Below are 12163 nucleotides of genomic sequence, written 5' to 3' on the forward strand. Positions count from 1 at the left end.
GTTCCTTATGGGGAAAATAACACCCGTCATGTGTGTGTAGAGGTGTGTGTGGTTAAAACACTTTCATGAAGTGAAGGAATTTCCTTCTATAAAACAGCTGTGGGCAGCAGTGAGTGTCACGGACATGAATTCATAGATCAAGGCAGACTGGTGCACACACTCTCCTGTCCTGCCAGGCGACACGCCCGTTCTAAGCCGTGTCCCTCACTCCTCACATCCCAAGCATCCCCGAAAAGTGTATTATGTTGTTACATCTCAGATGTTATGTTTCAGTTGTGCTCTGTCTATGTTCAGTGATGCAAACTTGTCACCTTTCGGCGAAATTCGCCGTTTTGAATCCAAAATAAGTCGTTTGTGTGATTCATGTAGATCTGCAATACAAATATTTTTGGGGTATGGGGGGGGCTGGGACCCGGAGTAATCTGCGGCCGTGAGCTGTTTTGTGCCATCATGACACGCATGGTGTTCTTTTTTTATATATTATAATGAAGTACGAGCTGTGTGCTCGAGTCTTCCTGCCTGTCGGCTCTGCTCATGGATGTATAATAAGGCTCTGCTGCTCCGAGATGATGGTCTAGCTTCAGCAGCTACATTACCTACGGGTGCGTTCGTTAATATTAACTGTGCGTCCGGAGTCACTGTGGCACAGACTGGACCGCTGGTGAACAGCTGTTAGAACAGGCCGTTCAGGTGTTCAGAGCAGAGCTCCCTGTCGGAGCGGCAGAGCGTGATGTGAACTGAAAAGTTTTTCTGTGGCAATATTATTTAAGGAATCGTTGAGCTAGCTAGCTAGCATACATTGTCACTATCTGCTAACGTTAGCTTTAGCCTTCTATTTCTAATAGTTTTTTTCATAGGCTATAAACAGAGGTGGTATAAGTATATTTATATTGTACTTGAGTAAAAGTAGAAGTACTCAGATCTTGTACTTGAGTAAAAGTAGAAGTACTCAGGTCTTGTACTTGAGTAAAAGTAGAAGTACTCAGATCTTGTACTTGAGTAAAAGTAGAAGCACACAGATCTTGTACTAGAGTAAAAGTAGAAGTACTCAAATCTTGTACTTGAGTAAAAGTAGAAGCACACAGATCTTGTACTAGAGTAAAAGTAGAAGTACTCAAATCTTGTACTTGAGTAAAAGTAGAAGCACTCAGGTCTTGTACTTGAGTAAAAGTAGAAGCACACAGATCTTGTACTAGAGTAAAAGTAGAAGTACTCAGGTCTTGTACTTGAGTAAAAGTAGAAGTACTCAGATCTTGTACTTGAGTAAAAGTAATAGTCCCAGAGTGTAGGAATACTCTTACATTAAAAGTCCTGCATTCAAAATGTTCCTTAAGTAAAAGTAGAAAAGTATTATCATCAAAATATAGTGAAAGTAGCAACAGTAAAACTAGTCATTGTGCAGATTGGCCCATTTCAGAATAATAGATATGATATGTTTTATAATGATTGGTCATGAAAGTGTTCTCAAAGCTGGTAAAGGTGCAGCTAGTTTGAACGACTTTGTATACTGCAGGGTAGCTTGTGGATTTACTCCAGGTGGAACTAAAGTCTGATTTAACACTTGATTATATTTCACTTAATTAATCCAGATCTGTGAAGTAACTAAAGGTATTAAATACATTTAGTGGAGTCAAAGTACACCATGTACCTCTGAACTGTAGTGGAGTAGAAGAACAAAGTAGAAAAACATTGAAATATCTCAAAATTGTGCCCAAGTATAGTACTTGTTGAGTTTATGAACTTAGTTACTTTACACCATGTGGCTATAAAGATAAAAAGACTTAAGCCTTGCACAGAGGCATGAAAATACATTTTCAAAATGCTCAACAGTGCTGCCAAAATTATAAACTGACTGCTACACAATTTAAAATAAATGCTTTTATATATTTCTATTAGATGTGACTCTTTGGCGTTTCTGTTATTATTAACACTGCTGCTTTAGTTGTTCTGACTGCTAAAATCCTCTGTCATTCCGTGGGGTGGGGGAGCCGGGGGCTCGGATCCTTGTCACCTTTTTCATACCTGATGAGTTTGCATCCCTGTATGTTAAAAAGCCTCAGTCACCTTAATTCATGTAATAAAAACATCTCAGGTCAGTAACACTCAAAGCTAAATGTGCAATACCATGTTCAGCTATGTTACTATTTATAATGTTATTGTTGTTACATCAGAAGATGTACATATTGAAATGATTTCTTAACTTACAGTAGGCTATTTTTTACAATGTGTGTTGGAAGGATTTATTAAATTACAATGAATATTGTCATTGTTGAAGGCTTTTAGAGAAGGGTGAACTATAAGCCTGAATTACATAACATTTTATATCTAAAAACATAAAAGCCACAATAAATCAATCACAATTATTGTAGTTATTTTTACCTCCCGTATTGCTTTCAACCCACCAGCTTTTATGGTGTTGTTACGTCACTAACTGTAAGCTTGTCACATACAGTCTATGGTCACTCAGAGTAACCCACTGTTAATTTAGCTGCTGGAGAAGAAAGATCAGGGGGGGAGGGGGGGAGAGAGCTGTGGTTGATGGGCCATTTGTTGTGTAAATACACAGCTGAGAGCTGCCGTTTCATTCAGACTGTTTAAAAAACTGTAACAACGGACTATTTTTCTTAGCGGATGCATGTCAATTTAAATCAATACATACAACTATTTTTTAAATCAATAAAAACATTTTCTAAATCCATAAAAGCATTTCAATTAATATTGGGAGTCATGTAGTTACTTTGTTGAGAATGTGGCCATGTAATAAGCGGGATAATTTGCAGCGACTTGTTCCTTATGGGGAAAATAACACCCTTCATCGAGATGAGGATCCCTCCGCTACACTTTGGGATCCTGATCGACTGACGAAGCTCCATTAAAATATACAGATTTTTGGTGAATTACTGAGTTTACCGGTGCACCCTCCTTCTCTCCCTCGCTCACTCGCACTTTGGCTGTGAGCTGCAGGCGCCAGATAATCCAACATCCCCCATTTTCATCACTTCCAGCACCCATCGTACAGGGCAAATTAAACGTGTAACCGCGGTGAAAAGGGTGTTAAATTTACTTAATTATGAACATTGTTACATCAAAGCCGAAAATTTGGATGAGCACCAACGGTCAAAAATGTGTTTTCCCTCCCAGAACTGCCAGCGCAGCGCCTCCACAGATCTGGCGCCCTAGGCGAAAAGTTATAACGCCAGTGCTACGGGCCGGCCCAACTTGCAAATCTCTCTCTCTCTCTCTCTCTCTCTCTCTCTCTCTCTCTCTCTCTCTCTCTCTCTCTCTCTCTCTCTCTCTCTCTCTCTCTCTCTCTCCTCTCTTCTCTCTCTCCTCTCTTCTCTCTTCTCTCTTTTCTCTTCTCCCTTCTCTCTCTCCCTCTCTCTCTCTCAATGTTGGTACGCAAATGCGCCATTTTTCAAATGACCCGGTGCTCTTTTTTTGTCGGAGGTGTGCATGCGCACCTGCGCACCAGTTATGTGCAGCCCTGCTCATACCGCTCTAGTTTAGCCCAAGCCCCCAGGAAGTGCGCCGGAGTCTGATGAGAATATTCGTTGTGGCCAAACGGCGGTACTACACTTCCGTTTGGTTGCTGGTCCCGGAAACACTTTTTCCCATTGACTTACATTGGGAAAGAGTGGTCTGTAACTCGTTGGATAATTTTTTTTAAACTAAATAAACCACCCAGTATGAACACTTGTATAGCCCTTATTAAAAACATTCGTTCCTCAAGTTGTAAAAATGTGCTAATAACGTTATTCTGAGAGTTATATCCCTCTGCATTATGCAAATGCGTTAATCGCTTTAAAATAATTAGTGCCGTTAATTTTTGTCATGTTATGTTATGTTAACGCATTATTAACGCGTTAAATTGGCAGCCCTAATAATAATACTACTTAATTAACACAATGGTTGTGTGTTTAAAATATATGCTTTTCCTAGTAGGCCTACACTGTAATAATGAAGTACTGTGCTGGGGCGATGGAGAAATCGCCCCACGGAAGCGGGTCTCTATGGTTAGCCAATTGCTGATTCAAGATATGAACTTGTGTCATAAAATGTAGCCAATCAGCGTCCTCAAAACTACTACTGGAGGGACGATTATTGTATCACCCCAAGTAAGCAACTGCTACGCGGCTGGACGACGGCCACATGATTGTGGTGAGGAAAATCAATGAGGAGGTGGATAAAAACAGGCATATTTTATCAAAATGAATGAAGTTTTGTGAGACTTTTGAGTTTGCTTTGCGTGGGCATGACGAGACGGACTCTTCAGTCAACCCTGGCATTTTCAGGGGATTGGTGGATTTTGAAGACCGCCACTGTTTTTAAAGACACGTCAACGACGTACACCACATTGATTTTAAGAATAATTATTATTATTATTAATAATAATACATTTTATTTCTATAGCACTTTTCTTGAACCCAAAAACGCTTCACATTTGGGAGGGAGGGTAGACAAACAAAACACAAACAAAACAAAACAGAAAAGCAGTCAGGAGGAAGTTGGTTGAGAGGGGGGGGGGGGGGGGGGGGAGCTTATGGATACAGAGTTGAAGAGGTGGGTTTTGAGGCGGGACTAGAACAGGGAGTTCCAGAGCTTCAGGGCTGCCACAGAGAAGGCTCTATCCCCGAAGCTCCGCAAGTCGGGTAAGCAGGATGGTGTGGCTCATGGTATCGAAGGCTGCACTCAGATCAAGGAGGATGAGGATCTTGAGGGAACCGGTGTTGTTTGAAGCCTTTATTTAACCAGGTGAAAGCCTCTTGAGATCAAAAGATCTCTTTTTCAAGGGTGACCTGCATAGGTGACAGCAGAGGTGAGGAGGTCATTGAGGACTTTGATGAGTGCAGTTTCTGTGCTGTGGTGGGGATGAAAACCAGACTGAAGGGGTTCAAAAAGCTGGTTGGTTTGGAGAAGGCGGTGGAGTTGTTTGGAGATGATGCGTTCTATTGTTTTTGAGAGAAAGGGGAGGTTGGACATGGGGCGGTAATTACTGAGGGAGGAGGGATCCAGACCGGGTTTCTTGAGGATGGGAGTGACAGCAGCAGTTTTGAAGGCAGAGGGAATGGTTCCTTGGGACAGGGAGGAGTTGAAAAGGTTGACAAGGTAGGGGCAGAGGACAGGGAGGCGCTGATCAGTTTGAGTATTTCAGGGGGGTAACCAGAGTGAACTGGGAGAGGCGGCCGTGGGGAGGAGGGCTCGGGAGGTCCAGGGAGGTGGAGGGAGAAGTCGTAGCGGTGGATGTTGGGGGAGATGTTTGTGTGTCAGATGCAGTGGATAGGGAGAGATTAATGGCAGTGATTTTGTCAGAGAAAAACTGGAGGAATGAACTGCATAAAGTGGAAGTGGAGGAAGGGAGGGTGTCAGCATGGGGTTTGAGGAGCTTGTTGACGGTGGAGAAGAGGCTCCTGGGGTTATGGGAGGGGTCGGTAAATATGGTAGAGATGGCGGCAGTGAGGGCACCTCTGTAGGTAGTGAGATGGAGTTTGTAGGATTCATGGTGAACTGTGATGGATGATTTCATGGTTAGGCGTTCAAGCTGGCGGCCGGTTTGCTTCAGCTTACGGAGTGCAGGGGTGAACCAGGGTGAGGAGGTTTTAAAAGGGAAATTTTTCCTTTTGAGGGGGGCCAGGCTGTTGAGGGAGGCGAGTAGGGTGGAATTAAGGTGGTTGAGTTGTTCATCGGGTGAGCTGAGGTTCGAGTCCAGGGGGAGAGTAGAGGATAGCAGGTCGGAGAGAGGTGATGGGGATCGACAGAGTATAAATTACGGAAGGTGATGTTCCTGGATGGGGGGTGGTGGCGGACGGGGAGGCGATGGTGAACTGTATGAGTTTGTGATCAGAGAGGGGAAAGGGGCAGGGGTGGAGGTCGAGTACTGGGAGGTTGGTGGAGCAGACAAGGTCAAGGATGTCTCCTTTATCATGAGTGGGGAAGGTGACATATTGGGGAAATGAGAAATTGTCCAGAAGGGAGGATAATTCAGAAGCGAGTTTGCAGGTGGGGGAGTCCACGTGGATGTTGAGGTCGCCGAGGAGTAACAGACGTGGGGAGAGGGATGAAGCAATGGTGAGGAGTTCAGTGAGATCAGAGAGGAAGGAGGGGTGTGGTTTGGGGGGGCGGTAAATGAGGATAACTGTCAGTGAGGGAGGGGCTTTGAAGGCGAGGAATTCGAAGGATGGTACTGAGGGGATGGTGAGTTCTGTAGTCCGGATGTTCTGGTTGTAGATGACAGCCAGCCCACCACCACGGCGTGAGGGGCGGGGTTTAGTGATGTAATTAAAACCAGGGGGGATGTTTGATTGAGGAAGAAGTCATTGGGTTGTTGCCAGGTTTCAGTGAGCAGAAGGAAGTCGATGGATTTGTCCAGAATTATTTCGTGGAGGATGTGGGCTTTATTGTTAAGTGACCGGATATTGAGGAGGGCAAAATTGGTCAAGTGGGGGGTTGGAGGGGTGGTGGCAGGCTGGATAGGTATGAGGTTGGCCAGGTTAGCAGCGCGGGGGTGGGCACGAGAGGGGGGGGCAGTGGAGCAGAGGAGGGGGGCTTGATGGTGGGGAGAAATGGCTTGTTATATGTGTTGGGAGGCGGAGGGGAGTGGGATCCGCTCCAGGTATTTCATGCAGCTGGGAGTGTAGGTGAGCGGGGGAGAGAGGAGCAGTAGGAGTTGCGTTCTGAGCAGATGGATGCTATGGATTGTCCGTGCTGAAAGTAAACAAAACTATGAAGGGCCGTGTAGGCCAAAATTCAAACACACCTCACACACACACTACTGAAAACATCTGGCTTTGCACACACACTACTGAAATCCTCTCACATTCACTACTGAACACCTCACACTGCTGAAAACATCTGGCCTTGCACACACACTACTGAAATAATCTCACATTCACTACTGAACACCTCACACACACATTACTGAAAATTAACCTCACACACACACTACTGAAAATTAACCTGACACACACACAACTGAAAATTAACCTCACACACACACAACTGAAATTCTTTCACATTCACTATAGTGAACACCTTGCATACACAACTGAAAATTAAACCTCACACATGCAACTTAAATTAACCTCACGCACATACTACTGAAATACTTTCACATTCACTACTGAAAACCTCACACACACACAGACACTCCTGAAAAACATTTTACTGAAAGGTTCTCAGTAGGGAATGTGCATGTGTTTCACCTATGTGTGTGTGATAGGGATGTGCATCTCCATCACTGAGGCCGATGCGATGCGCATCTCGATACGTTGCCACGATACGATACATTAACGATACCTTTGAAACACCAGGCGATGCGATACGATACGATTCACCCCTGTTGCGATACAGTTCGATACGATTTGATTCAACATTATGCGATTCGGGGCGATACGATGCGATTCAACACGATGCAAAAATAATGATACTTCAATATGGTACGACAGAGGATTTTTGTTTTATTCCTTATACTGTATGCAGCAAATCATAAATTAACAAAAAAGTGCTTTACATATTTGGTACTGCACATCCCATCATGCCATTTATTTGTTTACCTTTAAAAGCTCTCCAGAGTACAATTGTATAACACCTCACAGTTAAACAATGTAAGGATGCATGGCTCATGCTTAACAATGTGCAAATAACAGCTACCATAGAGCAATGCCCATACAGCTGCCAGCCTGATGTGCTTAACACTCAGAGGCTAACTCACCAGTGAGCAGAAAGCAGTGGTTTCTATCTGAACAATAAAGAAAACAAATAACCTTTCACAAACAGGTATTTCATAACTGCTTACAGTAAGGAAGACATTTACATTATTATTGGCCGTCACAGGCTGCTTTAAGCTAAACACCTCTCTCTGACAGAACACCTCACTGAGTGATTTAACTCATATGTCTCACTTTCAGGTTTCTCTTTTCAGCCGCAGACCCCACGTCGCCTCTTTATGTGCGTCGCTAAGTTCCTCGTACTACTTGTGTACTTTAAAGCGGCTCGGCATCGTTAACAATTTGCGAGTGATTTTTCAAGTTGACCGTCTGTAGTAATAGTGCCGCGCACATATACCATCAGGACGTTACTGATGGGGTGCGGCTGCGGAGTGATACTGTGTGTATGCAAGTCCGCATCTAGGACGGATCTATGTATCATGGCTGTAGACCTGTTAAGTAATAAAGATACCACATACAAAGGTCTACGGATACCTTATTACTCTCCATGACCTGCGGTCAACTATATAGCATAAATGACTATTACACCGTCTTTCTTGAACAATCCGAAGTGTTGCAAAACGTTTGATTTGTAGGTATTTTTCGATGCGCTGTGTTTCTCTTTCTCCTCAACTTCCGTGTGTGTTGATAGCTGAGACTCTCGTTCTCCGTAGTGGCGAAGCAAATATCAAAGATCGTCTCTGCTGAACGTTGACAAGATGAGGGGATTTTATATGAATGAATCGGTTTTTTACCGATGCAAAGACGCTACGCAATCGATGCATCGCGAGTTCAACCCGGTTCAACCCAAACTGTAGCCGATGTGCACTCTTTCAACCGGTGCACTCGCATCTTGAACGTTTATGCCGGTGCACCGATGCGAATCGGTGAATCTTAACATCTCTAGTGTGTGAGGGGATTCTTGCTGTAACGGAAGTCATTGTAATGGAACGGAAGTCAGTGTTATGAAACGGAAGTACCAAACTGCTAGTGGTCACTTTGCTAGCCCCGTTAGCTTCATTAGCTCCAGGCTGCTACTCGGACGTGTTTGTTGTGTTGATGCCTGGTGGAGTATTCCTCATTGAAATATCGCACTTATCTTATGGCTCAGCGGTTCAAACAGACCGTCCATGAATGCAGTTTATTCGGTAAGTGAAATTCAAGCGCTTTATTTCTTACTTGTCTTTTTAGCTTTTCAGCTAACAAGCGAGACGAAGCTACATCTGTGCTAACGATGCTATGGAGTGTAAAGCATTAAGAAGGATTATACTGTAGAACAAAAGGCTTCTCTGTGAGGTTGATAAAATAAGGTCATGCTTGTACATTAGTTAGTTTGCTAGTTAGGTAACTGTATGCATTGTTATTGTTAATTTAAAATAGCCATGCTCGACGATGCAGACAGCTAGCGTCACATTAGTGTTGAAGAGCAGAGTACTCTATGAGATTAACCTTACTATAAGATCTGTGTATCTTAAAAATATGAATCTCACATTTACAGTTGGTTCCAGGAATAACGTTAACGTAGATATTGCAATATGGTTTGTTGAAGCTGACTGGTTAACGTTCATCATATCAAAACGAGCGAACCCAAATGTTGTTGTTTTTATTAATATTATCACCAATACTTACTAAGCATTTTATTATCATTACACTGGAGAAACCGACTTATTGTGGCAGCAGAACGTGAACATGTAACTTAATGCCTGCATTTAAGGACGATAGCATAGTCAATGCTTTAGGGACAAGGCAATGATTTGTTTAAATATTAGATATGACGTTATGTGTGCTTCTGTGACAATTAAGCTTATTCATTGCATTACATTTGTTAAAGATGTGTGTCTTTTACAACACGTGTGTGTTACAAATTAATGTGAATATGGCACAGGACAAATATTTAAATTGACTGTCTCATTCAAAACGATTCCAAAATAAAAAGGACCCCAACTATACAATAATACACAATCCAACTGATAAGATACAGTAAGGGCTGTGATATCCAGCACTTTTTTTAAGGATAACAAAAAGATTATCACATGACATTTGCATGTAAAAAAAGTCTGTGACCAACACATTGTTACTTTACATATACATATCTGTTTGTTTAAAGTTTCCAGTGATGCAGAGAGACCAGAGGATGCTGAACACGAGAGACGAACCTATTCCTAACATTAGTGAACTTCAGCATGGACTAAAAGGTACAAAGATTCCTTTCATTCCGTACAAAGAATCGAGAAACGTTTAAATAGATAAAGTAACAACTATAATCAGCTGACACATTTCAATGTATATAAGGCAATTATTATTTGACATTGTGAGAATTACAAACATTTGTCTCTTCATATTGTCTGTAAAAGACGTGGTAAAAGTGGTTCTTGCAGTGAGACAACCGAACAGCATGACACTACATTTACACTAAGTTCTGATAACAGTTGAATATTATTTAATAATAACATATATTTTAATGTTGATTAACTGCAGACTGTTCATTCATAATCTGATTATCTTTGCAGTACAAAGTGATGAATTTAAAAAACACATTAAAATAAAAAAATATTTTATTTCTACAGCCGCTTAATAAACAAACACACCTCTTTCATAAATAACATACTTGCTCTGCAATAATGTCATAGGTTTGATGTTTCTTGTAATTTCTGTTAAAAAAGCTGATATGAGATTAAAGACCAATACAATACATTCACTAATAAACTACATTTTTATTGTGAACAGAAAGATTTGCGCACTGAATAGTGTGTAGTCAAACAGGACCATAATTTGCATGTGACAGCTGTGCCCAGTATGAGCTCACAGATGCAGTTAGGTGGTTTCTTCATCAGGTCACATCCTCCTCCATCAGGGATGGTCCTCCTCCCAGACCTGAAAGACCTCTCCCTCAGTCCTCTCCAGCCAAACCCACAGACAGGACATCAGTCACGCTGAGGTTTCTCCCCAAGTCTCTGCACGCTGTCTCAATTGATCCACACTGTGAATATGAGGGGGAAATGTGTGTAATAAATGCTTTAGACAATAAGAAATATGAAGTTAATTGTAAGGAATGGCTCATTCTTTTTTAAATAGACAAAACTATTACTGTATTTCAATATCTCACGTCTGAAAGTTTAATTTAAAAGAAGAAGAGGCCCCAAAAATAAAGATTGGTATATCAATAAATGTAGTTGATTTTGTCTTTTTAATTGTTTAAAGTAGATAGAACTGGTACTTAAGAGTTGTAATACAGTCTGGTTGCGGAGGAGGCACACAGGTAAGAGCACTAACTAGCTACCATCACATGTAACTAAGCTTCCCTTGAATTTATTAAAAGAATAATTAAGTAACGGCAACAAATCAATAACTAAAATCATGCAAAAATGTGAATCTTTGCTGTGTCCACTGTTGAATTTACCACAAATTTTAGAAACCTGAAGGCATTTATAGATTTGTATGCAAGTAATATCCCAAAACTCAATACTTTAAGATTATTATTGAAAGTGTTGCTTTTCACTTACCTTAAGCAACGTAAAACGTGCAGACCGGGAGCAACAGATGTAGGTTAGCCGGCTAGCTGGAGTACATAGGTTAGTCTTATATTTACTTAGCCTACTATTGACTAACTAATGCTAACATAACTGTCGGCTAGAAGTCCACAGCTTAATCAACCATATTTAACAGGCCATTGTCCTCTCAGCCTGAAATATCAATCACTTCAATAAATGGTTAAACAAAAAAAGGAAAGGTTCTGGCTCAATTTCGGCTTAGTTAGCTTGTTAGCTTATTGCAGCTGTGCATGTTTCTAGCGGGTTACTTACTAGGCCACCTCACGAGCTGCGCCAGGTGATGTAAACAAGAAAACCTCGATAGACCAGACCGTCTCAGTTTGTAGACCGCTCGGCCCGGGGTCCAGCCTACGGCTGCGGTGCCGTTTCTCTATAAATCCATGCTGAATTCAACCTTCTGTTTTCGTTCTTCTTCTTCTTTAATGGCAACTTGCAACCAGACGAGCATTATCGCCACCTTATGTATCACTGCAGCATTGTTCTTTGTTAGTTCCGTTTCATTACAATGACTTCCGTTAGAGCAATAATCCCCCTCTCACACACATAGGTGAAACACATGCACATTCCCTACTAAGAACCTTTCAGTTAAATGTTTTCAGTTGCGTGTGTGTGAGGTTAATTTTCAGTAGTGTGTGTGTGCGAAGGTGTTCAGTAATGAATGTGAGAGGATTTCAATAGTGTGTGTATTAGGTTCATTTTCAGTTGCGTGTGTGTGAAGTTTTCAGTAGTGAATGTGTGAGTATTTCAGTAGTGTGTGTGCAAGGCCAGATGTTTTCAGTAGTGTGTGTGTGAGGTGTTCAGTAGTGAATGTGAGAGGATTTCAGTAGTGTGTGTGTGTGTGAGGTTACTTTTCAGTAGTGTGTGTGTGAGGTGTTCAGTCGTGAATGTGATTATTTCAGTAGTGTGTGT

General features: G+C 41.9%; 1 long non-coding RNA gene across 1 annotated transcript; it reads left to right on the top strand.

Moving 5' to 3' along the window:
- The first annotated feature begins 8638 nt into the window (after positions 1-8638).
- Positions 8639-10865, top strand: LOC307018196. The gene is made up of 3 exons (XR_013802364.1): positions 8639-8851; positions 9811-9898; positions 10538-10865. It is a non-coding gene; the product is annotated as an uncharacterized lncRNA (long non-coding RNA).
- Positions 10866-12163: the final 1298 nt, after the last annotated feature.

Source organism: Notothenia rossii, assembly GCF_949606895.1.
Source record: "Notothenia rossii genome assembly, chromosome: 1".
Lineage (NCBI taxonomy): Eukaryota > Metazoa > Chordata > Actinopteri > Perciformes > Nototheniidae > Notothenia > Notothenia rossii.